The following is a 26561-nucleotide window of genomic DNA, read 5'->3' on the forward strand; positions in this document are numbered from 1 at the left end:
ACTAGATTATTCATTCATCCATCCATCTATCCATCCATCCACTCCAAACTGCTGTAAGCCAGTATTTTCCTTTGGTTTGAATATTCATGTCCTTGTCTCATTTTGGAAGAGTTTTAGGTGTTATTTCATCTAATTGTGCCTCTCTGTCATTCTCTATTTTCTTCTTAAGGGATACTGCTAAATATTTGCTGGAGCTTTTCATTCCATCTTTCATATCTCTCAATTCTTGTTCATGTTTACCACATGTTAATATCAGTATGTTGCATTCTTTGTGACTTTTTAGCTCTGTAGCCGAATTAACCAATTTTCTTTTTCACTGGGATAAATCTCCTAGGCCAGTAGAAAAAGGAGGGTCATGTGTGGGACAGGGACATAATGCCTAAGTGGAAAACTTCAGTGCAAACAAGAACTTGGAGTCATACATGACTAGGAAAAAGAATACCCACTTCCCAGAATCCTGGAGAGATTAGGTTGAACATGGGGCCCTGCCATACATGTGATGGGAGCTGAGCCAGTGTCATTTGAGCTGGCATTCTAGGAAAATACCTTGGCATTTTCCAGAATTGTATGATTTTGACTTAATATCCAGATGTTTATTATTCAATTCTAACTCTTTGGGATTTTCATGGTAAATTAAAAATATGGTGCTTTAGGACATTTGTATGTTGAAGTAGGGGATTGTTCTTGGAGAGCATGTTGTCAAAAGCACCTGCCTTGGATTTCAGACTGGAATCAACTTCCAAGATGTTTTGGGACCAAGGATTCCTGTTCAATGTCCATTAAACATGTGCCTGGTACAGGAAAGGTGTAGGACTTCCCTTGGGCTCTACTGTGTGGCTTGTTTGATCCTCAATTTCCTCATCTGTAGAACAGGGAGACTAATTGAGCTCTGCCTGCCTTCCAGGAGTATGCTGAGTGTTGCATGATGCAGTAGACATGAATGTGCTTTGCAGACTATAAAGTGTTTTGGATGCTTGCGAATCATGGGTATGCAAGCTTTAGGGGGATCTTCTTCCATTGGACACTTGTGTTTGGTGCTGGCTTTTAATCCCAAATGGCCAAGGGCGGGGCTCCTTGAATGCCAGTGGGATTTGAAACTCCTTTAAGAGGTCCACAGACTATCTAAGTTACCGGTTGGCTGTTAGTATGCAGCGGCTGTGCCGAGCCCCATTTCTTTCCATAGACTGGGCCTGTGTGATTATATGCAAAATCTACAAGTGGTGTCATGCTGGGGCATTGTGAGAAGGAGGTCTTAAAAGTTACACACTCCCCTTCATGATTCTTTTTTTTTTTATCATTCATTTATAAATATATATTTTCTACTGTATAGCATGGTGACCCAGTTACACATACATGTATACATTCTTTTTTCTCACATTAAGTTTTCCATCATAAGTGACTAGACAGAGTTCCCAGTGCCACACAGCAGGGTCCCATTGCTAATCCATCCTGAAGGCAACATTCTGATTCTATTTACCCCAAGCTCCCAGTCCCTCCCACGCCTTCCCCTTCCCCCTTGGTAACCACAAGTCTATTCTCCAAGTCCATGATTTTCTTTTCTTTGGAAAGGTTCCTTTGTGCTGTATATGAGATTTCAGATATAAGTTTTACCATATGGTATTTGTCTTTCTCTTTCTGACTTACTTTACTTAGGATGAGAGTCTCCAGTTCCATCCATGTTGCTGCAAATGGCATTATTTTGTTCTTTTTTATGACCAAGTAGTATTCCATCATGTATATATTCCATTCTTCTAATCCAGTCATCTATCAGTAGACATTTGGGTTGATTCCAATGGCCATATTTGGCTATTGTGAATAGTGCTTCAATGAACATGCGGGTGCATGTGTCTTTTTTAAGTAGAGTTTTGTCTGGATATATGCCCAAGAGTGGAATTTCTTGGTCATATGGTAGTTCCATGTATAGTTTTCTTTTTCTTTTTGTTGGCTGCCCTGCAGCCTATGGAGTTCCTGGGCTGGGGATTAGATCTGAGCGACAGTTGCAACCCAAGCCAGAGCTGTGGCAAAACTGGATCCCTAACCCACTGTGTCAGACTAGGGATTGAACCTGTGTCCCAGGGCTCCCAAGACACAGCAGGAACTCCTTCGTCATGATTCTGATAGTAGCTTCCACTCATTGAGTGCCATTGATGTACTAATCACTTTATGTATGTCAACTGCAAAGTAGTACTCTTATCACCACCCCTGTTTTACAGAAGAGGGACTTATGGCTTGGTGCAAAGTAGTACTCTTATCACCACCCCTGTTTTACAGATGAGGGACTTATGGCTTGGAAATGTCGATGAGGAGGGACTTTCTCTAGGTTGTAAAGTTTGGAGGTGGCAAAATTGGAAGTGGGATCTACAGTCTCTGACCCCAAAGCCATTTTCTCTTTAGGACACCATGCTGGTTTAGGTATGATTTTTGTTTTCAACCAGCCAACTAATCATCTAACCAACCAACTAATGAACAGTCACCATTCAGCCAGTAACAATCACCCTAACAAACAGCCTATCCAACCAACCAATCAGTTATTAACAATCATTCACCCAACCAGTAACCACCAACTGATAATTAGTCACTCAGTTAACCATCCATCCATCCAGCCAACTAATGAACAACCACTAGCTCAGCCAATAATAACCGACCCCTAATTAGTCAACCAACCATCAACCAGCCAATAGCATGTGTCGCTCTCTGTCGTCTGGTCAGCCGTGAGCTTTGTGGTGGAGAGGACATATTGCCCCATCCTTAAGGAGCTGCCAGTCTGTGGGGGAAAAAAGGGTCGCTCTTGCGCATCACACCACCACCCATGGTTGGTTCGGTGTCTGCCTCCTCACCGTGAAACTGACAGCACTAATGGCCTGAACCCAGCCAGAACACAGAATGAGACTTGAACCCGTGAGCTGGGACTTGAACTCAGCCTAAACCCAGATTGGGACTTTAACCCACAGTTTTAAATTAGAATCACTCAGAGTTCCCCTTGTGGAGGAGCGGAAACAAATCTGACTAGGAACCATGAGGTTGCAGGTTCGCTCCCTGGCCTCGCTCAGTGGGTTAAGGATCTGTCATTGCTGTGAGTTGTGGTATAGGTCACAGACAAGGCTTGGATTCCGTGTTGCTGTGGCTGTGGCATAGGCTGGCAGCTGTAGCTCCCATTGGACCCCTAGCCTGGGAACCTCCATATGCTGCAGGTACAGCCCTAAAAAGCAAAATAAATAAATAAATAAATAAGAATCACTCACTTGGTGTCTGGACTTACTGAGGTTCAAATTCTTTATGCCTCCACACAGAATGAGTTCAGCAAGAGACAAAGTGATGGGCAAGAAATAGATTTATTAAGCCGGGACACTTGTGAGAGATGCAAGGAGTTTCTGCCCTGAGGATCCAGTGGCTGTAGTTTTATAATGGAAGGGCAGTGGGGTGGGAAAAGCCTTCTCTTCCTCTTTCTTTGAGTTATAGCTCCTCCTTCGTATCCAATAACGTGTGTATTCAAATCAGCGGAAGGGCAGTCCTCAAACTCCAGCCCTTGGTCGGAATCTGAATGCAGGCCTCACCCCAGCCCCGCCCCAGTGACCTGAGGCGTATCTCCACGAGTCAGCAGACCTGCCTTGTTCCGGTGGTCCTCTTGAACAGTTATTAATTTACAGTGATCAGTCCCCTAGGTTTCCCTCTCTCTCTGTGAGACTTCTGCAACTACCTGTGCCTACTCCAGCCCTGTCTAGCTGGCTTGGAACTTTGTAGGGCAGGGTGGTGCCTTGGTTGTACTTGCGTCCCCAGAGCCCAGAAAGGAGCAGCTATACTGGAGGTAGTGGGGGTGCCCGGAAAATATCACACACGTACACAATAGGGAACAACTCAGAACACTGTGGAATGAATAAAGGTGTTGTGATCAGAAGTGGCTGGGGCGGGGCACCGGGGGGGCATGTCAGATCCACCCAAGGGGTTGTGTGAATGAAAGGTCAGACGATCCTTTGGTCTGCAGAGTTACCTCCTGGGTGTAACAGAACAAACGCTCCATGGAAGCTGCCTCCCGCTGAACACTCACTGGGCTCCCTTCTGGACAGGGAGCATGACGTGGCGGGAAGAGCCCTGGATTGGGGTCAGGGGTCCAAGCACAGCTGAGCCACTAACACCTTGGGTGGCCTTGGACGGCTGGCCTCAGTCCCCCCTCCACCCCTGCTCTCTCATTTTATGGACGAGGCCAGTGAGGCCCCAAGACCTGAGTTCGCCCCTCCAAGGCCCCTTCTAGCTCTGGCGTTTCCAGTCTTTTCTGGCTCCTCATTAACGGAGTGTTTTCATCTTCCAATCTGCATTCCAGTTTCCTCCCCTGAGCCTCGACCCTCTGGCAGGCAAGTGGGCACCGTGTGAAATTCTCTGAATTGCACACAGGGGAACCTTGCCCCATCTTCCACCAAAGGGGCCAGAGGCTAATTGGCAGGCCCAGCCGCATCCTGTGTCTGCCCCACGGACGTGTGTGCAGGCCGGGGAGCTGGGCGATGCCGGGAAATGCGCGCGCTTTCTCTGCGTATCTGTTACAGGCCCCGCGGTTCACCGTCTGCTCGGAAATTGGGTAAGTGTTTTCTTACCCAAACTTGAGTAACCGCCGTTGAAATGTATGGTTAGAAAGTCTTGGCTCTCAGAACAGACCACACAGTGACTCGCCCAGTGAAACTCAATGCCCTGGGCTTATTCGGTTTTACCTACGACACCGCTGCAGGAAGAAATGGTTTGGAGGGGATGAATGTCTTTCCATCCATTTCTGAAAGGTTTTATTAGCTGGAGGAAGGCAGAGGGGGTGTTGGTGTACCTCTTCCTCTTAGCCTTGGCCTGGCCTCTGGCTCAGGGGCAGGAAGAGGGCCTGAGACAGAGGGAAGGAGCATCCCCAGGGCCCCTTGACCTCAGAGGCTGGCTGTGGCTGCCTGATGCCTGCGTTCACCAGGAGCTGGAGCCAGTGAGGATTCCAGCCCGGGCGCACTGTGTCTTGTGCCACATTCTGGCTGGCTGCTCAGCATCCAGCGCGGGCCCCGTTTTTAATCAGCCTTTTTCACCCGCTCAAGCCAAGAAAAAGCTGTAAAGTCAGAAAGAACACTGGCATCTGTTCCATGCCTCAGAACAGAGCAGATATTGTCCTGGCCTTCCAGTCTTCATTCTTTTTGACCACACAAATGGTTCCAATCAGTTTCCAGAGGCTCTCTGTAGTGTTTTAGTATGTTTGCTTTCTGTGTTCTTGGGTCAGTGACCCTCCAGCCTGGAAAGGCACCTCCCCGCTCACCCTCCCCACTGACAAAAGGGAAGATCAGGCGTGAATTGGACCTGTGCATGTGTGTGTTTGCATGCTTGCACCACCCCTGCCCAAGGAGATGCCCAAGAAGAGACTAAAGGGCCTCTGGATTATGTGTGGAATGTCTGTGTAGATGCTTCTCTCCTTGGAATGCAGGAAACATGGTTCAGGGCCTGAAGGACGGCATCGCTGCTCTCAGGTGACCCTGTTCATGGGGCCATGCCCACCTTTCCACCCTGCCTCCAGGGAGCTTGGATATTCCCCCCAGCTGACAATGACTGTGTCATTGCCCCTCTGCAGAGGACACGGGGCCTCACAGCTGCTGGGGAATTGGGATGTTTTCCTTCTCCTTCAGAGAGCTTCAAATCTAGAAGCTTTTTAATGCCAAGCTTCCAAGGAGCAGATTAATGAGGTAGAAAGGATGAGAGCGTTCCCTGGCAGTCTAGAGTTGGGGATCCAGGCTCTTGTCACTGCTGTGGCTTGGGTTTGATCCCTGGCCCAGGAACTTCCATATGCCACAGCACAGCCAAAAAAAAAAAGAAACCCAAACCAAAAACAAAAACCAAAAACCCAAGGTAGAAAGGGTGAGTGTTTCCTCGCTGCCAAGCAAAGTTGAATTTGCTGATAGAACAGCAAGTGGGACTTGGAAGTCAAGTCCTGCAACAGAGGACTGGCCTCCCTGCCCCCGCGTGGCAGAAGGAGCCGTCTGCACAGAACATCTGCACAGAACACTGTTGCTCTTGTGCGACTTTACAGATACGAGACTTAGAGTCTGATTTTTTTTTTTTTCTTTGAGGGATGGAAATGAATCCTCATTATAGGGCAAGCATAGTTGTGACTTGCGGAAGGCTGACTGGTTGCCAGGCACCTGGTTAAAGATCCCATGTTAACGTCTTTTTCTAGTCCTTAAAGCACTTCCTTTTCTGTCGGGGAAAGGAATGATGAACTCTGATTTCCTGCAGTCTGATCAACCAGGAGGGTAACTGAAGGTTCACAGAGGTTCTAGGTCTCTTCCTCCCCATCTCCATCGTCAACCCTGCTGAACTCAGGCTCTCTGGTGTGTCTGAAGGTGTCCAGTAGATGTGCCCGTGACCTCTGGCTTTGAGACTGCCGGAGAGGAAAGGACAGAATTCTTCACTGCACCTGTCGTGGCTGGGCCTCTGGACCTAGATACTGAGACAAGTTGGGAAAAAGACTTTGGGGGTGGGATTTATACTTTTGAAAGGAAGGGCTGGCTTGGCTGGGCAGCTCTATGCAGCTGGGACAGACCTGGGGGCACTGACATCCCACTAGTGACTGCACTCCCTACCGCTGGGGACCTGAGCACAATTTGACTGTAGGCCAGCACTTCCTAACTGTGCCCTTAGTTCTGTGAAGGTGATAAAGAAGGGCCGTGAGTGGTTTTCGAATTCAAAACGTGTTTTTACAACTGAAAATGAAGCCTCGACCAGAATTTGTCTTTGCTTTATTCAGAGTTGATGAGTGGATGGCCGCAGCGTTGGGCTGCCAGACTGAAGACTTGTTGAGGTGGGGCCTGGGGCAAGTCACCACTAAGCCACGCTTTACCAAACTCTAGTCAGGCCCCTCTGAGCACATTTTCAGCTAGGTCTCATCTTTAAGCATGTCTTCAGAAGCCCAGTTTTAGCAAGATTCCTGCTTATTCAGTTTAGCCAGAATCCCCCACCCTCGATATCTGACCACCCAAGTTCCTCCTCCCCACCCTCCCCTGGGATGTCTGACCCCCTGGCCTGCCTTCAGCAGGAACCTGTCAGGTCAGTTCAGCCAGACTCTCTCTCTCCTCTGATATTTCCTGCTATTAATTTTTCATCCTCTGACTTCCACCTGCTTGCTCCTTGGCTATGGATTCTCACTTTTCCGTGTTGATTCAGAGTTGAACCCAATCTCTCTTTCCTCCTGCAAAATCTCTTTGCAGTGGGCTCTACACCTATTACAGACAGTCTTGCATAAAGGCCGCCTCACCATTTTAACCAGGGTCATGAATGGTTTTTTCTGTAATATCCTCATCCTCACGGAGCTTTTCACTGTCACTGCCATCATCCTCAACATTACGGGCGGATGAATTCGATACCCGCTGTGTACAGAGGATAGAACTGTGTCAAGGAGGGCGCAGGTCACAGCTCCCTTTGCCAAAGAGCTGACACTCAGGTGTTAGCGTCTCGGTGCTGGTCCCTGAAATGCCTAGAGGAGTGGGCAGGTAACATGGATGGTTGGCACTTAGGGATATAAGGAAGTGGGGTGTGGTGAGACTCTGCTAAACTGCCTGAAGATAATCAAATCTGAACACTTACAAAGCAAAGTGATGGCACACAAATCCCACATGAGGGGTGAATCCGGCCTAAGCGTCCGCAGTCTGAACCCACTGGCCTGGAGGGCTGTTTTCTTCAGATGCAGTAACTTTCCCAATCCTGGAAGAGGAGGCAGACACAGATGGCGATTTGTGGGAAGTCCATGAGATCTCGTTGGAAGCTGGTGGTTTTGGAATCAGAAGATTTGGGTGTGAGTCCCAGACTGCAGCGTTTGCCACCTCGGTCATTGAGCATCTCTGAGGAAGTGCCGCCGTGTTAGTCCACACCACCCCTCACTCAGCGGCCCAGAGATGAGGGAGACCAGCTCTGGGGACCCTCAGCTCCATGCCCAGCTCTTGGGAGGTCCTTGGGAGTTTTACTGTGACCCTGACTGGCCTAGAGGATTGGTGGCTGAGACAAATGGAAGTCTTTCCACCCTCCTCCTCTTCCTTATACAATGCCACGCACACTCACGCCCACACTCGCAAGCACCCTGTCTCTCCCACTGATCTCTTTCCTCTCCTGCCACATGCACTCTCTCTGTCTCACACATACCCCCTCTCTCAAGCACACCGCTTTCCGTCCTGCAGCTCCCGTCACCTGCCTAATCCCAGAAACACCCCTAGATCATCTTTACATGCATTCCTGGGGAGGTAGTTTCCTTCCCCCTCCAGAAAATGCCTTATGAGGTCAGTTGAGAAGAATGAACTCAACCCAGTGGCTCTTGGGGGCTAACCTTTGACCCAGGGTCTGCTGGCTGTGGGCTTTCTGAGTAAGCAGGCCCACCCTAGCATACCTTGCCTCAGGCCACCCAGTCTTTTCCTCCCCTGCAGGAAGCCTGTGGGTGGGCCCGCTCCCATCAGCTGCCCCATTGGGGTGGCTCCTCCCCACAATTTTAACCCTTTGTGGTAACGGAAGGAACAGGGAGGCGGTATCTTCTCTCACTGGAGACTGTGGTTGATCCCAGCCTCTCTCCTGGCGTGGGGAAGAGGCCAGCTTCTCCAGCTCTGACAAGGTCTCCTGCAAGAAATGGTCCGCCGTGCGCACACGACGCTTGCTTGGTGCCTGCAGGCTCTCAATAGATGCCAGCTGAACTGATGCTTCCCCAAAGGAGCAGCAGCAGGCTGTCCATGCCTGGACCGCCTAAGTCCTGGGCATACAGTGGCCTTGTGCTGAGTGTGTGCGCTCCGCATCCATCTCCCCTCCATTCCCCTTCAAGGAATCACCTTCCCTCCCTCCACGACCCACGGGAGCCTGGTTCAGCTGTGAGAGCAGTATCCTTGTGACCACAGTGACTGCTCTGGAGGTGTCCTTGCCCCACATGCATCCTGTGGGAGCCCTCCAGGGGTCTTCTGCTGGAATGCTGCAAAAGAGATATTCCCCTTGTCCTGGGATTTGCCAGGCTGTGAGGATTCAGATGTGAGATTGCCTAAAGCTCCTTGACATCCCTGTGGGAGAACCTGTCCAGAATGAAACCCCGGAGCACAGGGAAACGGCAGAGGGAAGAAGGGAGACCAGGACCTGGAGACACTGGGTGAGCCTCTGGCCCGGATGAATGCAGCAGAACTCTGTTAGGAGAGGGCAAGAATTCCCTGACTGGCTTGAGCCAGCTCGAAATGGGCCTTGGTAAACTGTAACCTGAACTGTCTTAATTCCGGCCATTGGTTGAGGGGTGGTTACAAATCTACTCAAAATTGCTTAGCAAATCAGATTTAAACCAGACGTTTATGGCAGCACCAAACATTCGCAAGAGCTGACATTCACTGAGGGCTTTATCAGGTGCCAGATATACAGAGGATTTAAAAAAATTTTTTCCTGAGTAAGTCGTTAAAACTATCCTGTGTTGTGCACACTGTTCTGATCTCTGTAGCTGCCACCACCACCGCCGCCGCCATCATCACCATATTACCATCACCACCATCGTCTCATTATCATCACCTTCACCACCACCACCATCATCAGCATCGCCAGCACCAGCAGCACCGGCACCCTCGCTAGCACATTCGTCACCATCGCCACCACTGCCACCATCATCACAATCTGCCTCAGCATCACCGTCTCCGTCGCCACCGTTGTAGTCTCCATGGTTCAAGCTCTGTGCCCTCCGGAAACATGCATTCTCTTTCAGTCCTCTACTCCTCTGCTCCAACAGTCTCTCGAGCGTGTTTACCGTGTGGGCAGTAGAGGGAGATGGTCCTTGTCCATGTGATGGGAATGGTCGTAAGACTCTGTCCTGAGGGTAGGCGTTCACTCTCACATTTTGAAGTCGGATGTGTGCAGCTGTGCCTGCCCTTATTTCTCTGCAGTCAGACTCATCTCTTGAGATCTCGTTTACCCTGAGCACTGGAAGATCCAAGCTGCCTGCTCCGGGCACCCGGTCGCATCGAGTTTGAGATTCTCATTTTGGAGAGTCACCTTCCTCTGCATCCCTTCTCGTCCCTTTCCCAGGGGGAGTCTACGTACCTGCCAGGGCTTATATGTCCCTGTGGCCTAAGAGGTGGACAACTGGTCGGTGTGTCATTCTCTGTCCTTTTTGGTCTTTCCAAATATAACTGCTGAGGGAGTTCAAACATTGAGGTGACCTTCACATACCATAAAATTACCCATCTTAAAGTCTTAAATTCAATGGAACTTTGTACATTCAGCCTTGTGCAGTCATTACCTCTATCTAGTCCTGAAACGTTTTCATCACCCCCAAAGGAGTCCTAGTGCCTTTAAGCATTCACTCCCTATTTGCTTCCCTCCCGAGGCTCTGTGACCACACGTCTGCTTTCCATCTCTGTGGATTTACCTATTCTGGCCACTTCTGGTGATGGAATCACCTGCCGTTTGTAATGGGCTTCTGTCATCGTGATGTCTTTGAGGCTTATCCACATTGTAGCATGTGTCAGCACTTCATTTCATTTTACAGCTGACCCAGTTGTGTGGATAAATCACAATTTAGGTATCCATTCTGCTAACAGACATTTGGGCTATTACCACCTTCTAGCTGCTGTGAATAACACTGCCATGAACATTTGTGCACAACTTTTTGTTTCGGTTCCTTTTGGACATATACCTAGGAGTGAGATTACTGGCTTATGTGGTACTTCTTCTTCTTTTTTTTTTTTTGGCTTTTTAGGGCTGTACTTGCGGCATATGGAGGTTCCCAGGCTAGAGGTCTAATTGGAGCTACAGCAGCTGGCCTTCCCCACAGCCATAGCAATGCGGGATCCAAGCTGTGTCTGTGACGTGCACCACAGCTCACAGCAATGCCGGACCCTTAACCCATTGAGCAAGGCCAGGGATCAAACCTGCAACCTCATGGTTCCCAGTCAGATTCGTTTCCACTGCACCACAACAGGAACTCCTTATGTGGTACTTCTGGGTTTAACCTTCTGAGGAACTGCCAAACTGTTTTCCTCAATGACTGAGTGATTTTATATGCTCAACAGTAATGTGTAAGGATTGCAATTTCTCCATGTCTACTGAGGTCCTTTTCCATGTTCTATTTGGTAACCATTTAAAATCCACATATCTATACTCAGCTGATTTCCTTAAGCCTTAGTGGGTGTCTGGGCTCCTCGGGCTGCTGAGTACAGTTGTATAGGTTGTGCACTGCACAATCCTAGACACTAGTCACATGATAGTCATTATAGATTTGTATATTTATTATGCCAATTTTGCAGAAAGTGGCAGCAGAATATCTTGGGGAAGGAGTATCTTTTAAAAATTTGCACAGGGTTATCATCCAGACTGACTGTGGTCCTGTGCAGCTGGACCCTCTAGATCTCCATCCCCAGTGCCCTTTTCCCTCTTCCTGTAGCAGCTGGCCTGTGGCCCACACCTTAGCCACAACTTCATCTTGTTATTCCAGTATGCCCATGATGATGACAACCGTAGCTCATCCCCGCCCCCGTCCCCCTATTTCCCTTAGCACTTGGTTCATAGCTTTGATTAAAAGTTCAGGAAAGGAGTTCCCATTGTGGCACAGTGGAGACAAACCCAACTAGCATCCGTGAGGATGCAGGTTCGATCCCTGGCCTTTCTCAGTGGGTTAAGGATCTGGCATTGCCATGAGCCGTGATGTAGGTTGCAAATGTGGCTCAGATCCCACGTTGCTGTGGCTGTGGTGTAGTCTGGCAGCTGTAGCTCTGATTTGATCCCTAGCCTGGAAACTTCCATATGCCGTGAGTGCAGCCCTAAGGAAAAAAAAAAGTTCAGGATAGGTTTCATCTCCATGGATTTTGCTTAAAGAAGAAACGCTTTTAAAACCTCATTAGCCTCTCTAATTCCTTGCAGGTCTGCAAGGGGAGAGCCAGACCACGCATCTCTGGGGAACCAGTGCCTTCTCTCAGGCATGATCAAATTTGACTGTCTCAGCAACCTTTTGAGCAGGAAAGAATTTCTCTACCCACTTTGCAAATTAGAAAATGAGACTCAAAAGGTGAAATAGCTGCTCAAAGTCTCCCAGTGAGGAATACTGATCAAAAGTAGTGTTTATTGAGTGCCTACTGTGTGCTACATGTTGTTGTTAAGGATCGGTTTTCACGTATTCATTTATGTAGTATTATCCCCATTTTACTGATGAGGAAAGTTGAGGCACTGAGAGGGTTGGTGATGTCTCTAGGGTCTGACTGCTACAAAGTGCAGACCTTGCTCTTCTAACCTGAATGTCAGCTGATGGATTAGGTAGGGTGTTGAGATACCATGGAGAAGTTCAGTTTTGTTTTAGGTGCCAAGCTTAGTGTCCACATGTAATTTAAGTTCCATCTTGGACTCCATTTTTGAAAGAACGTTGAATGTTGATTCCTGAGTGTTTGGTGAATGTAACTGACACAGAGGGGAAGATGCATCTGGTCTGGCTAATAAAGCGGACTCTTGTTGGTTCTGAATTTTGTGGCAGTATTATATTTTTTAATTTCCTGGCAAGATTGTACTCTTGCAAGCTGGTGAAATGGAGCATTCTGAATCTTAGGAGTTGGGGCTTTTTCCACCACATTCCTGCTCTTGGCTTCCTAGGGAGCATGTGGTAGGTGTCTCTGAGGTAGGCTTAGTGAAACTCACCAACTCTGAGATGCAGAGTGCTTGCTCACACAGGCTCCCCTGACCCTGATGCAGCCCTAGAAGTTGGGGATTTTTACTCATTTAACTGAAATGCAATGTGCATGTCCTGTGTATGGGCCCTGGTGTGTAGAGCAGAACTGAGATGGCCAGGATTCTGCCTTCACGGTGCTGGCATTTTTTTTTTTTTTTTGTCTTTTTAGGGCCACACCTGTGGCATATAGAGGTTCCCAGGCTAGGGGTTGAATCAGAGCTATAGCCACCATCCTACACCACAGCCATAGCAACTCCAGATCCAAGTCATGTCTGTGACCTACACTGCAGCTCATGGCAACACTGGATCCTTAACCCACTGATCGAGGCCAGGGATGGAAGCTGCATCCTCATGGATACTAGTTGGGTTTGTTATCGCTGAGCCACGACAGGAACTCTGGTGCTTGCATTTTTGTCTGTAAAAAAAAGTCTAGAGGGGACAGAGACAGTTCAAGTAGTGATAAATGCTTGGTGGAACTCAATGGGACACTGTAATATAAAGTGACTGGTGTGGGAGTTTACTTTGGGTGGGAAGGTGCCTCTGAGGAAGCAGCATTTGCAAGAAAACTTTCAGGACAGGAAGGAAACAGCCATGAGAGGCTGGAAAGAGCGTCCCTAGAAGAGGGAACAGAATGTGCAAAACATGCTAAAGAGCTTATCCCTATATTACAGTTGAGGACTCTGAGGCTCAGAGGTAAGACAGTGCATCCAGGCTTGGACTTAGGTTTCCTGCTTCCAGATCTGGGCATTTTGTATGACCTCAGGCTGCCTTGCTGATGGTCTGAACCACGCATTCTAGGACATGCATGGCGATGGAGGTTTTGGCTGTGACAGTGACTGGGTTGGGGGCAAGGACTACAAATGTCCTGCAGCATGTGTGGTCAGCCTGCAGCTTGAGAACCATCCTAGCACCCTGGCGGGCTGAGGAGAAGCGGTGCATGGGGACTTGCCCCAGTGCCTGCCTTTGGAGCATGTTTGCTGCAGGCTTGGACGCTTGGAGCCACCTTGGAGTTAACTGTGCCCTGGCTGAGAAGTCACATCGTGGGAGGGGGTGCAGCCCTGAGGCCTCTGGTCCGGCTCAAATTTTCTGTTTCTGGTAGAACTTCCCCCCTCTCTGGATTTGCTCAGGTTTCTCCTTCATGCTCTTAAGATTCCTTGGGCTGTATAATCATTACCTCATTCTAGCTTCGGGCTGAGCAGGAGAATCAGAGTTATGCAATTTCCAGCAAATGTAAACTTTCTCCGTTTCTCATGGGAAGGTTCTGTCCCCCTTCCCTGGATATCAGCTGATGCAAAGCCAGAGTCCTTCTGCTCTGAATGAAGTCACATGGTTTGGGAGATGATTCTCTTCATTAACACAGGGTCTAGGGTGGGGGCCCACAGAGCTCTGATACTCATCACTCCTTCCTACCTATTATTTTTTTTTCTTTTTTTCTTTTTTTTGGCATTTCTTGGGCCACTCCTTCGGCATATGGAGGTTCCCAGGCTAGGGGTCTAATTGGCCTATGCTGGAGCCACAGCAACGCAGGATCCGAGCCATGTCTGCAACCTACACCACAGCTCATGGCAACGCTTCTTCTCTTCCTTCTTCTTCTCCTCCTCCTCCGCCTCCTCCTCCTTCTCATTCTCCTCCTCCTCCTCCTTCTTCTCCTCCTTCTCCTTCTTCTTCTCCTCCTCCTCCTTCTTCTCCTCCTCCTCCTTCTTCTCCTCCTCCTCCTTCTCCTCCTCCTCCTCCTTCTCCTCCTCCTCCTCCTTCTCCTCCTCCTCCTTCTCCTCCTCCTCCTTCTCCTCCTCCTCCTCCTTCTCCTCCTCCTCCTCCTTCTCCTCCTCCTCCTCCTTCTCCTCCTCCTTCTCCTCCTCCTTCTCCTCCTCCTTCTTCTCCTCCTCCTTCTTCTCCTCCTTCTCCTTCTTCTCCCCCTCCTCCTTCTTCTCCTCCTCCTTCTTCTCCTCCTCCTTCTCCTTCTTCTCCTTCTCCTCCTCCTCCTTCTTCTCCTTCTCCTTCTTCTCCTCCTCCTCCTTCTCCTCCTCCTTCTCCTCCTCCTCCTCCTTCTTCTCCTTCTTCGTTTGGATGAACTACAATTTGTTTATCATTCACCAGTAAGGGACATTTGGGTTGTTTCCAGTTTTTGGCGATTATGAATAAAGCTGCTGTCAGCATTCGTATGCAGGTTTTTTCTGTAAGCATGTCTTTATTTCTCTGGGTAAATAGCAAGAGTGAAGTTGTAGGGTCATGTGGTGGGTGAGTGTTTAAGTTTTTAAGCAGCTGCCAAACTGTTTTTCAGAGTGGATGTATCACTGTACATTCCCACCAGCAATGGATAAGAATACCCATTTTTTCTGCATCTTCACCAGCATTTGGCATTGTGAGTATTTTAAATTTTAACTATTTCAGTGAGGGTGTAGTGGTCTTGATTTGCATTTCTCTAATGGACTAATGGTGTTAGACTTCTTATGTGTTTATTTGCTTATATGTTTATCTGAGTACCCTCTTGGCTAAGTGTCTGTTAAAGCCTTTCATTCATTTTTAGTTGGTTTGTTTTCTTCCTGTTGAGTTACAAAAGTCCTTGAGTATAACTGACATACAATGAAGTGCATACGTTTAACCATAGACTCTCATGGTTTTTTTTTTTTTTTTTGTCTTTTGCCTTTGTTGTTGTTGTTGCTATTTCTTGGGCCGCTCCCGCGGCATATGGAGGTTCCCAGGCTAGGGATTGAATCGGAGCTGTAGCCACCAGCCTACGCCAGAGCCACAGCAACACGGGATCCGAGCCACGTCTGCAACCTACACCGCAGCTCACGGCAACGCCGGATAGTTAACCCACTGAGCAAGGGCAGGGACCGAACCTGCAACCTCATGGTTCCTAGTCGGATTCGTTAACCCCTGCGCCATGACGGGAACTCCATCTCATGTTTGACATATATATCCATCTATGAAACTTTTACCAAAATCAAAATAATGAAAATGTCATTGGCATTCCTTTCCTCCAGAGTTTCCTAGTGTCCTTTGTGAGTCCTCTCGACCTCCCCATACCTCATTCTCAGGCAACTCCTAATCTGCTTTCTGTTACGTGGCAGTACGAATTTCCTGGTTTTATATTCATATACTTGTTTTTTTGACTGGCTTTGACTCACTCAGCATCATTATTTCAAGATTGCTGCATGTTGTAGCATGCATTAGTAATTCTTTTTATCATCAAGTAGTATTCCAATGTATGGATATGCCACAGTTTTTCTGTTCAACTACTGATAAATATTTGTGTTGTTTCCAGCTGGGGGCTATTACAAATAGAGCTGCTGTTAACATTCCTGTATATGTCTTTGCATGGACGTATGTTTTCCTTTCTTTTAGAAAAATACCTAGAAGTGGTATGGTTGGATCATGTAGTTGATGAATGCTTATATTTTTGAGAAACTGCCAGAGTGTTTTTCAAAGTAGTTGCATTGTTTTACCATCCCACCAGCAGTGTGGGAGAGTTCTAGTTTCTCCATATTCTTGCCAACACTTAGTATGGTTAGACTTTTTATTTTAACCTTGCTGTGAATGCAGAGTTTTTTCCTTTTTGGTACATCTTTTATTGCTTTGTCTTGTTTTATTGCACTGGCTAAGACTTACAGGATAATGTTCAGTATGAGTGTTGAGAGTAGATATTCTTGCCTAATTCCTAATCTTGGGAGAGGAGTGTCTTTCATCATCACAAGTATGATACTAACTGTAGGGATTTTTTTTTCTTTTTGTGGTAGATTCCCTTTATCAGATTGAGGACATTCTCTTGTATTACTAATTTTCAGAATTTTTAAAAATAATAGGTGGAGGAGTTCCCGTCGTGGCTCAGTGGTTAACGAATCCGACTAGAAACCATGAGGTTGCAGGTTCGATCCCTGACCTTGCTCAGTGGGTTAAGGATCTGGCATTGCCATGAGCTGTGGTCTGGGTTGCAGATGCGGCTCGGATCCTGCATTGCTGTGGCTCTGGCGTAGGCTGGTGGCTATAGCTCTGATTCGACCCCTAGCCTGGGAACCTCCATGTGCCACGGGAGCAGCCCAAGAAATGGCAAAAAAAGACAAAAAAAAAAAAAAATCATAGGTGGAGGAATTCCCATTGTGGCTCAGTGGGTTAAGAACCTGACATAGTGTCTGTGAGGATGCGGGTTTGATCCCTGGCCTTGTTCAGTGGGTTAAGGATCCAACATATCCTCAAGCAGCAAAGGTTGCAGATGTGGCTCAGATCTGGTGTTATTGTGGCTGTGGCATAGGCTGGCAGCTGTAGCTCCAATTCAAGCCCTAGCCCTAGAACTTCCATATGCTGCAGGTGTGGCTGTAAAAAGAAAAAAATTATAAGTGGGTGTAAAATTTTGTCATATGATTTATCTGTATCATATGGTTTTTCTTGAGATGGTTAATATGGTTGATTACACTGATTAATTTTTGAATAGTGAACTAGCCTTGCATTCCTGGGATAAACTGTACTAGGTTGTGGTGTGTTGTTCCTTCCGTACATTGATAGATTCACCTTTCTAATATTTTGCTGAGGATTTTGTTTGTGCTTATGTTTATGAGGGATAATGGTCTGTAGCTCTTTTTCTTAGCTTGTATTATCTTTAGTTTTGGTGTTGGTGTAATACCCGCCTCATAAAGTTAGTTGGTAATAATTTCGTCCTTTTCCTGTGTTCTGGAAGAAATTGTGTTGAATGGTGCTATTTCTTCTTTGACTGTTGGGTAGACTTCATCAGCGAAACTATCTGGACCTGAGGACTTCTCTTTTGAAAGCTCTTAAACTGTGAATTCAATTTTTAAAAGTGTTATAAAACTGTTCATGTCATCTATTTCATCTTGGGTGAATCTTGGTAGTTTCTAGTTTTTGTGGAATTTTCCCATTTTATCTAAATTGTCAAAATGTGTTGGCATAGAGTAAGTTGTTCGTAGTATTCATTTATTGTGCTGTCGATATTTGAAGGTCTGTAGTGATATGGAGACCCAGTGATTTGCAGATTGTAATGTATCTAGGCTTGGGTTTCTTGTGTTCCTGGTGTTAATAACGTGTGTCTTTTTATTGGACATTCTTGCTAGAGGTTTATAAAATAATAAAATTTTATTATTTTGAAGAACCAGGTTTTCATCAATTTTTCTGTTATTTTTTAAATTTCATTTATTTCTATTCTTTTTTATGTAATTTCTTTTGCTTGCTTTGCTTTATTTTGCTCTTCTTTTTTTTAGTTTCTAGTGATGGAAACTTAGACCACTGGTTTAAGCCCTTTCTTTGTCTCTGTCTCTTTTTTTCTTTTTGGCCACACCTATGGTATATGGACATTCCCAGGCCAGGGATTGAATCTGAGCTGTAGCTGTGGCAACGCTGGATCCTTAACCCACCGTGCTGAGCCAGGGATTGAACCCAAGCTGCTGCAGATGCCACCTCCTTAACCTGCTGCACCACAACGGGAACTTACTCTTCTTTTTCAAAATGAGCATTCAACAATAAAAATTTCTTTCTCAGCACTGCTTTAGTTGGATTCCACAAATTTTGTTATGTTGTAGTTTCATTCTCATTCAGTTAAAATATTTTCTAATTTTCCTTGAGAACTCTTTCAACTTATTGATTATTTAGATATGTTTCAATTTTCAAGTTTTTGAATATTTTCATATTACCATTCTGTCATTGATAGTTTAATTTCATTATCAGAGAACATACCTTGTATTATTTCAATTCTTATAAATTTATTACAATTCTTTGTAAATTTGTTGGTTTTTATGTGCCAGAAAATGGTTGTTGATTTTTCTGTCTATGTGAACTTGGAAAAGAAGGTGCATTTTGCTGTTGGTGGTGTTTTATAAATTAGATCCAGTTGCTTCATAGTGTTGTCAGTTCATCTACATCCTTGCTGGTCCCCAGTCTGTTTTTTTGAACCAAGAGAGGAGCGTTGAATTTTCCAGCTATAATTGTGGATTTATTTGTTTCTTCTTTTAGCTCTGTTGGGTTTTACGTCATTGTTTTCCTATAAATAAATGTGCTGTTTTTCTCTGGCTACATTCAAGTTTCTTTGTCTTTCACTTGGATTGTTTTGATTATAATGTATCTAGGCTTGGGTTTCTTTGAGTTTATCTTTTTGGGGACTCACTAAACTTCTTGAATCTGAGGTTTTGCTTTTTGACAAATTTGAGAAGTTTTCAGATGTTATTTTCTCAATTTTTCTGCATTGCATCCCTTCTTTCTCCTTTCTTTCTGGAATTTCTAGGACGTCAATGTTAGACATTCTGGCACAAGTCCCTTAGTCCCTGTTCATGTGTTTTTTTCTGTGCTTAAAATTCTTTTTTCTTTCATCTTTTTTTTTTTTCAGATTGGATAATTTCTTTTAATCTGTTCTCATACTCAGTGAGTCATTCCTCTGCTCTCTCTATTCTATTTTTGAGCCCATCCAGTGAGCTTTAACATTTTGGTTATGGTACTTTTAAGTTCTAAAATTTCAGTTTGGTTCTTCTTTATTTCTTCTCTTTCTTTGCTGAGACTTCCTATCTTTGCATTCAGTTTAAGAGTATTTGCCCTTACTTCTTGGAGCATTTTTATAATAGCTGCTTCTAAGTCTTTTTCTGATCATCCCAATAGCTGTATCATATAGGTATGGGGATCTGGTCTTTGTCTTTGCCAGTAAAAGTTGAGATTTTCGTGTTTCTTTTCTTCTTCTTTTTTTTTTTTTCGGGCTGCACCCACGCATAGGGAGGTTCCTAGGCTAGTGGTCTAATCAGAGCTACAGCTGCTGACCTGCACCACAGCCACAGCAACGCAGGATCTGAGCCGTGCCTGTGACCTACACCACAGCTCACGGCAACGCCGGATTCCCTAACCCAGTGAGTGAGGCCAGGGATTGAATCCGCAACCTCATGGTTCCTAGTTGGATTCGTTTCCACTGTATCACAACCGGAACTCCCTGTTTGTTTGTTTTTTATACTAAGTAGCTTTCATTTGTATACTGAACATTTTGAATACTATATTATGAGGCGCTAGGTCTTGTTTAAATGCCACAGAGAACTTTGCTATGTTTATTTGATTGGGTCATTGACCTGATTAGGTTTGGACAGCAAGTTCCTACCAGCCGCCTTCGAGCTGTGATCCTGAGGGCAGGTCAGTTTCCAAAACCTCTGCCATCCTGGTCAGAGCTGCCCCGCGTGTGCTCCACCCAGTGGCCAGCCTTGGATCTGGATGATGGTTTATTCTGTGTTTAGTCCTTAAAATCTTAGGTATGCTTTCAGGGTCAGACAAATGCACTTGCCCAGGAGCTCATGCGCTGCTTTAAAGGATCCCTTTCCCTACCTCCTCCCTCTCTGTGGACTCCTTGGTGTTTTCTGACTCCTGAAGCTCCCTGTGGCCTTCCAGTCAGAGAGCTGGGCCTTCGCTTACTCTGCTCTGCTGCACACTGTTAATGACTGTGCCTGCACCCTAGCCTGGAGGATGGAGAGAGGTGAAAAGGGCCTGGGACCACAGCTTTTCTGATCAGGGAGGAAGGTTCTGCTCCCTCTTAAGTAGGGGCTTGTGGGTCCCTGCTGTGATTGTTGTCATTACCTAAGCCACAGGAGTGTCTGAGAACTGAGTGCAGGAGAACAGAAGAAAATAAAAAGAGAAACGGGATTTCCCCACTGTCCTCCTTCCCCCTGCTGGATCGTCTGCGTCCTCCTCCCAGCCTAACGATCAGTCTCTGTGTCTCTCCCTGAGTCTGGTACCTGTGCCCAGGCTTCAGGCCACTCTGAGTCCATATGGGGAGTATCGGAGGGAAAAATAGGAGACTTCCCACTAGTTTGGTGATACTTTGAATTTTTCTCTAATCTGCCTGCTCTGTACTCTTCACGGGCCTCATGTGGCTGCCCCACACATCCTGTCCACAATTCACAGCTGGACAAGACATGGAACAGCTTCGTCACCACAAGGACTCCTCCTGTTGACCTTTTATAACCACCCGAGCTCCTTCCTGCCCGTCCTCCACCCCTTCTCTACCCACTGGCAAACACTAACCTGTTCTCCATTTCTAAAATTCTGTTCTTTCAAAAATGTCACATATATGTAATCAGACAGTATGTCACTTTGGGACTGGATCTTTCTGACTCAGAAAAAATTCCCTGGAGGCTATCTAGGTGCTGTTTATTCCTTTCTCTTGCTGAGTGGTGTTCTGCGGTGAGCATGTACTACAGTTCGCCTGTCCATCCACCTGTTTAAGGACACCTGGGCTGGTTCTCTCTTTTGCTGTTGCAAATAAAGCTGCTCTGGAGATGCGTGGACAGACAGACCTATTTGAATTTCTCTGGGGTATATGCCGGGAGTGTACAGATCTAAGTGGCAGCTATTATCCCTCTTTCCGCTTTTCAGGTGAGGGCGCTGAGGTTAGGGGAGATGACCTGACTAAGAGCACTCTGTGACAGAGTGGCAGGTCAGACTGGCATCCAGGTCTGTCTGATCGGGTGGCTGAACCCTTAGTGACCCATCATCGTTTCCTTCCTGCCTGTTTTAGGCCAGGTCTGGACTGAGGGGAGGCAGGAGATGCAGAGCCTCAACCACGGACGGCTCTGCACCCTCAGGGTCTTCTCCATCTCAGCTCTGCTTGTCATCCTGCGTCCTTCGCTTACTTGGTTTGCAACTCAAAAGTCTTTTCTGAGAAGCCTGCCTGATCTCTCCAGTTCAGGGATCACCAGGCATGCAGCCCTTCCTGTTTATTTGTGGACTTGCCTTTGTCTTCCTTCCCCAGGAAGTGGAGAAATCTTTGAGGGCTGGGTCTCCATTCAGTGATGTTTCCGTGGTGCAGTGCCTGGTACATAGTAGGTGCTTAACAACTATTTACTTAGAGGCACACCTCATTCTATTGCACTTTGCAGATAATGCATTTTTTATAAACTGAACATTTGTGATTACTTTGCATCAGCCAAGTCTGTTGGCACCATTTTCCAACAGCGTTTGCTCACTTTTTGTCACGTTTTGGTAAAGCTCATGATATTTCAAATTTCTTCACTATTATTATATTTTTATGGTGATCTGTGATTAGTGGTCTTTGATGTTACCATTGCATGTAGATTACAACTTGCTGAAGGTTCAGAGCATGGTTAGCATTTTTTAGCAATAAAGTATTTTAAAATTAAACTTTGCGCATTTGCACATAATCTATTGCAAACCTAATAGACTACAGTATAGTGTAGACATATCTTTTCTATGCATGGAAACCAAAGAATTCCTGTGACTTGCTTTGTCTCAGAGGTCTGGACCTGAACCTGCCGTATTTTTGAGGTGAGCCTGTAGTGACCCACAAAGTGGTTTAGAGAGATGACTTCTGATGTTATGAAGGCTGGATGGGCTCCTCTGGGAATGAACTCTCAGTAGTGTGGCCCCAGGGGTGAGGTTCAGGGCGCCTGGGAACCCCCTTACTGTGTGCACGGTGGTGTGTGCCTTTTTGCTGGCTGGATTATCCCTTCCTAAAATCGGATGTGCTGCAGTATCTGTGAGCCCCCATTGTCAGTACCCCTGCATTTTAACCCTATCCCATTATTTTCAAGCCCCCCCCTTCTTATTGTCCCCTTTGGCTGTTTTCACCTCAACATTTTGAGAAGTAATTTTCTGACAGAAATTGCACTAACTGAAGGATTTTTGGCTTCCAAAGTAGCCATTTTCTGTAGCAGCTGAAGCCAAAATTGAGGCTTTATTTCCAGTGCTTCATCCTCAGTCACATCTGTTGCTAATGGTTGTGGAGAGATAGTAAACGAGGATGGAGCATGTTAGCTTGTTGGAAAGAGGCAGAAGTTAGTGTTGGCCTGAGGGGGTGGACAGACACGTCATGGTCAGTATAGACTAAGCTCTGCTGCAGTGAGAAACAGCCCCCAATGGCTGGTAACTAAAGATGACAAGTGGTGCAGAGTGGACTGTGGGTGGACGTGGCTCCCAGGAGGCTACTGCCCCCTGTGAATTTACTCAGCGTCCAGGCTGCTTGGATCCAGAGGCACCTCTAGATCAGCACGTGTGTCCATGATGCCATGGTGGGCAAGGGAGGGCAGAAGTGTGCAGGGGTGGCATGCCTCCACCCAGACGGGCAGATTTGCTTTCCCCCATGTTTTCTTGGCCGATGTAGGTCCTGTGGCCACACTTGATGTCTGGGAAGCTCTGGCTGGCTGGTGGCAGTAGTGACGCCAATCTGTGGAGCTCTCCTGAGCACCAGGATAGCTCAGAGGTCTGGCTTCAGCAAGCCTCTGGGCCCTGCCCATTGTCGGTTTTGTGCTGTGAGTTGTTGACCTGCACCCGCATTTCCTCCCTGAGGGCTCCTGTGGGTCAGAGGGAGTCAATCCAATGACATCACTCAGAACAGTGCCCCCCGTCCTGCTGGCACCTCAATTGCATGAGCTCGGGAAACATGAGCTGTAAGAATTCTCCTGAGACAGCAAAGGCTAAACAAGGAGAATTTGTTGGCTCATGGCAGGTGAGGCACCTAGAGTGGAAGATGCCAGCCCCTTTGGGACTCTCTCTCGAACTTCTGCTTCTGGGGTTTATTCTCCCAGGTCCGCGTGTGACTGCAGGCTTGTCACCATTGGTAGAGTCTTCTGCAGACCCCATGGAGAAACCCCAGGGAGTGCATGAGTGCGTTACCACGTGCCTGTCCCTCAGTCCATCAGGATGGCTGGAGTGGCGTCCTGTGATCAGCAACCCCATCAGCTTCTGGGGGCAGGGCCACCACGAGAGGAAGGGTGGTGGATTGGAAGAAAGGGGAGAAGAGGAGCTTGGCGGCTAAGGGGACCCTAGGCTTGAATTTTGCTCAGCTAACAGGCCCACCTCCTGTTGGTGGCTCTCATGGATGGCCCATCCTTCTTGTCAGAAGGGCCTTGGGTAAGGGTGGGGCTCTCCCTGGTCACCTCATCAGTCACTGCCTCCCAGATGTAGGCTCAGGCTACAGCCTGCCCTTGCCATAAAGGGGATGGTTGGAGCCTGGCCCAAATATCCATGACCATGTGGGGCCCAGGGGTGGTGCTGTGGCCCCTCATCTCAGACCCACCCAGCCAGGCCTTAGGTCAGGGCTGGGGCTGACAGGGCGTCTCTTGGAATGCATGCTGTCAGGCCCACGCCTGGCACCTGCTGAGTCCAGGAGGGGAGGGTGAGATGTGCAGTCCTGCCTACTCACTTGCTGCCCGCCTGGCCCTTGGTGAGGTCAGGCCTCAGTGCTGGGAAGGAACCAGAGGTGCTGCAGGAGGTCCTGGCAGCCTCTGAGCCCCTGCCCCTGAGCAGCATTGTGGAACGTGGGGGATGTTCTCTTCAGCAGAGGTGGCAAGAGGTCAGGATCTGGGGCTGTTGCCAAAAGAGCAAGGCCGAGGGGACTCCTGCCCCCCAGAGAGGGGTGTTGGAAGAGGGCCTTTTGGGAGTACTTGCCGGGCATTGAATCCATTCAGAGCCTCTTTGGATCTGCTAGTACCAGCCGCAAGACCTTAAGCCGACTACACTGTCACTCTGAAATTCCATTTTCTCATCTATGAAATGGAACCACAACACCGTCCTCAGAGAGTTGCTGTGAAGGACAAAATGGAAATGTGTGTGCGCTGGAAAGGCTGTCAGGAGCCCTTCAGATGCCTGTGCCTGGCTCCCGCTGCCCTCGTTTCCTCAAGGCTGTGGGAAGTCCTCTCAGAGGGTTTTTGGGGCTCTCTGGTCATTGGGGCTCTATTTGCACTTTTAGTAAGTTCTCATACACACCTGACACCCTGAAAAAAAAAATCCTCACTCTTGCTAGAACCAGTGGAATGTGAAACCCACCAGCCCTCAGCATGCAGTTGGTGGAAGATGGCCCTGCTTGTTTTCTGTATATTTGGGTACTAACACCCCCTTCCCAGCTGTCCCTCCCCGGATGCCTGCGAGCACTGGCATGAGTCACCCACCACCCCGTGAACCTGGGAGTTTGAGAAAAGGGCAGAAACTGTAATGCCACAGAGGCGACAATGAGTCTTTGGCTGTTTGTCCCCATGGCTTGTCCTTTCCTTTTGTGGCCTCCTTGAGCCAGGCTGCACTGTGGGTGTGCAGGTGTGCAGATCTGACCCAGTGGTTCCACTAGCAGTGTCTGTGGGGTGCTTGTATCCTCTTGTCAAGTCAGGCACAGTGGGGCTTATGGAAGGGATATAGAACCTGCCACCAGGCGCTTCCCTTCCAGTTGTGGAAAAGGCCACATTTACAAGTGGAAAAATCTGTCACATGCCATGAGAGGCAGCATGAAAGTGGGGGTCAAACCAGGGGATGGAGTCTGGCAGACCTGGGTTCACATTCTGGTTTTGCACTTACTTTCTGTGGAACTTTGGTGAAGTTCTTTGACCTCTCTGAATCGGTTTCCTCCTCCATATGATGGAGATCGGAATATTCATCTGAAATGCAAATTAGTACAGTGAGTTGTATGTATTTCTTACCTGTCAGATTGGCCAAGACCTAGAGGTTGGATTAGGTACAGAAGTGGGTGTATTCATACATTGCTGCTGAGAGGAGGAATTGAGACCATCTCTAAAGAAAACCCTTGAAGAGACCAATTGAAATGTAAAGTGCACATAGCCTTCATATATCCTTGATCTGGGCATTCCAGCCCTGGCAATTTATTTATTTATTTACTTACACCTGCAGCACATGGAAGTTCCCAGGCCTGGGATTGAATTGGAGCTGCAGCCACTGGCCTATGCCGCAGCCACAGCAATGTGGGATTCAAGTTGCATCTGCAACCTCTGCCGCAGCTCACAGCAACGCCAGATCGTTAACCCACTGAGTGAGCCCAGGGATTGAACTTGCATCCTCTTGGATATTAGTTGGGTTCTTAACCCACTGAGCCACAACAGGAACTATAGTCCTAGAAGTTTATATCAGGATTATACTCACATGGAATGATTACAAAGATATCAATATCAGCATTGTTTGTAATACGAAATGGAAATATAAGTATCTATCCATAGAAAGATGTATTAGTTTATGGTTCAGTCACACAAGGACTGCGACCTGGCTGTGAAATGGAATGGGCAGAAGTGTCTGCTCTGATGTAAACTGATTCTTCGTCACGGACCTCTGGAGGTTTGTGTGGTGTCCTGCAGCGACTTGGTGACATGAGCTTGTGTCCAGTGTATTAATTTTTATGGTCATTTTTCCCTTATAGCAAGTGATACAGGTCTTCTACTATAGATAGGAATACAAAGCTTCCTTTAAAGATATGCTTAATTCAGTTTGAAAAGTAGTGGGTGGAAGAAGCCAGCCACAGAGGGCCACATAGTGTAGGATTCCGTGTTATGACATGTGCAGGACAGGCAAATCCTCTGAGCTGGAAAGCAGATTCCTGGTTGCCTGGGCGGGGGCAGAGGAGTGGGGAGTGAATGATGGGGACGGGTTTCCTTTCGGGCTGGCGGAAAAGCTTGGGAACTAGACAGAGGTGATGGTTGTGCAACACGTACTTAATTCATCTGAACTGTAACTTCCACGTGGTTAAAATGGTGAACTTTTTGGTTATGTGTATTTCGTAATAAAAACAACAACAGCGAAGGGAGGGGGTGGGTTTAAACATGTTTGTAAGTAGGGGTGCAGCTGGCGCTTGGTAAGTGAGAACACTGAGGTCGGGGGAACGCGCAGGCCGTCTCTGGCCGGAGCGCCAGCTTTGAGATGTGCTCGCCCCCCTGGGCCTGGCTGTGCCAGCCCTGTCCCATGGTTTCTGACCCGACTCCCTTTGATCTCCTTTCACGGTTTCTTGCTGATGTTCCGACATGGCAGCCCTGAGCAGGGAGCCCTCTCTGTGAAGCCCAGTCTTGAAAGTTGGCCCTGCCTCAAGCAAATGAAGGTCAAAGAAAACAAGATTTATTTCCAGGGAGAAGCCAAAACTATGTTTGCTGTAACATCAAGCATCAAATGATGATGTGGTCCCCCCCACTGTGGAAAA

At 47.3% G+C, this 26561-nt stretch overlaps 1 protein-coding gene across 3 annotated transcripts in view; it reads left to right on the forward strand.

The window, feature by feature from the left end:
• The window catches only part of C6H16orf95 (chromosome 6 C16orf95 homolog), a 316513-nt gene that overhangs the window by 83950 nt on the left and 206002 nt on the right, over positions 1-26561 (forward strand). For all 3 annotated transcript variants that reach the window (XR_014805268.1, XR_014805269.1, XR_014805270.1), the window contains exon 6: positions 14946-15026. The gene's annotated coding sequence lies outside the window, so the exon portion shown is untranslated. The remainder of the gene's footprint in view (positions 1-14945; positions 15027-26561) is intronic.

This window comes from Sus scrofa, chromosome 6, assembly GCF_054392235.1.
Source record: "Sus scrofa isolate SSC_HxYL_T2T_F1_AM1 chromosome 6, Sscrofa_HxYL_maternal_Yorkshire_Landrace_v2.0, whole genome shotgun sequence".
NCBI classification, from domain to species: Eukaryota; Metazoa; Chordata; class Mammalia; order Artiodactyla; family Suidae; genus Sus; species Sus scrofa.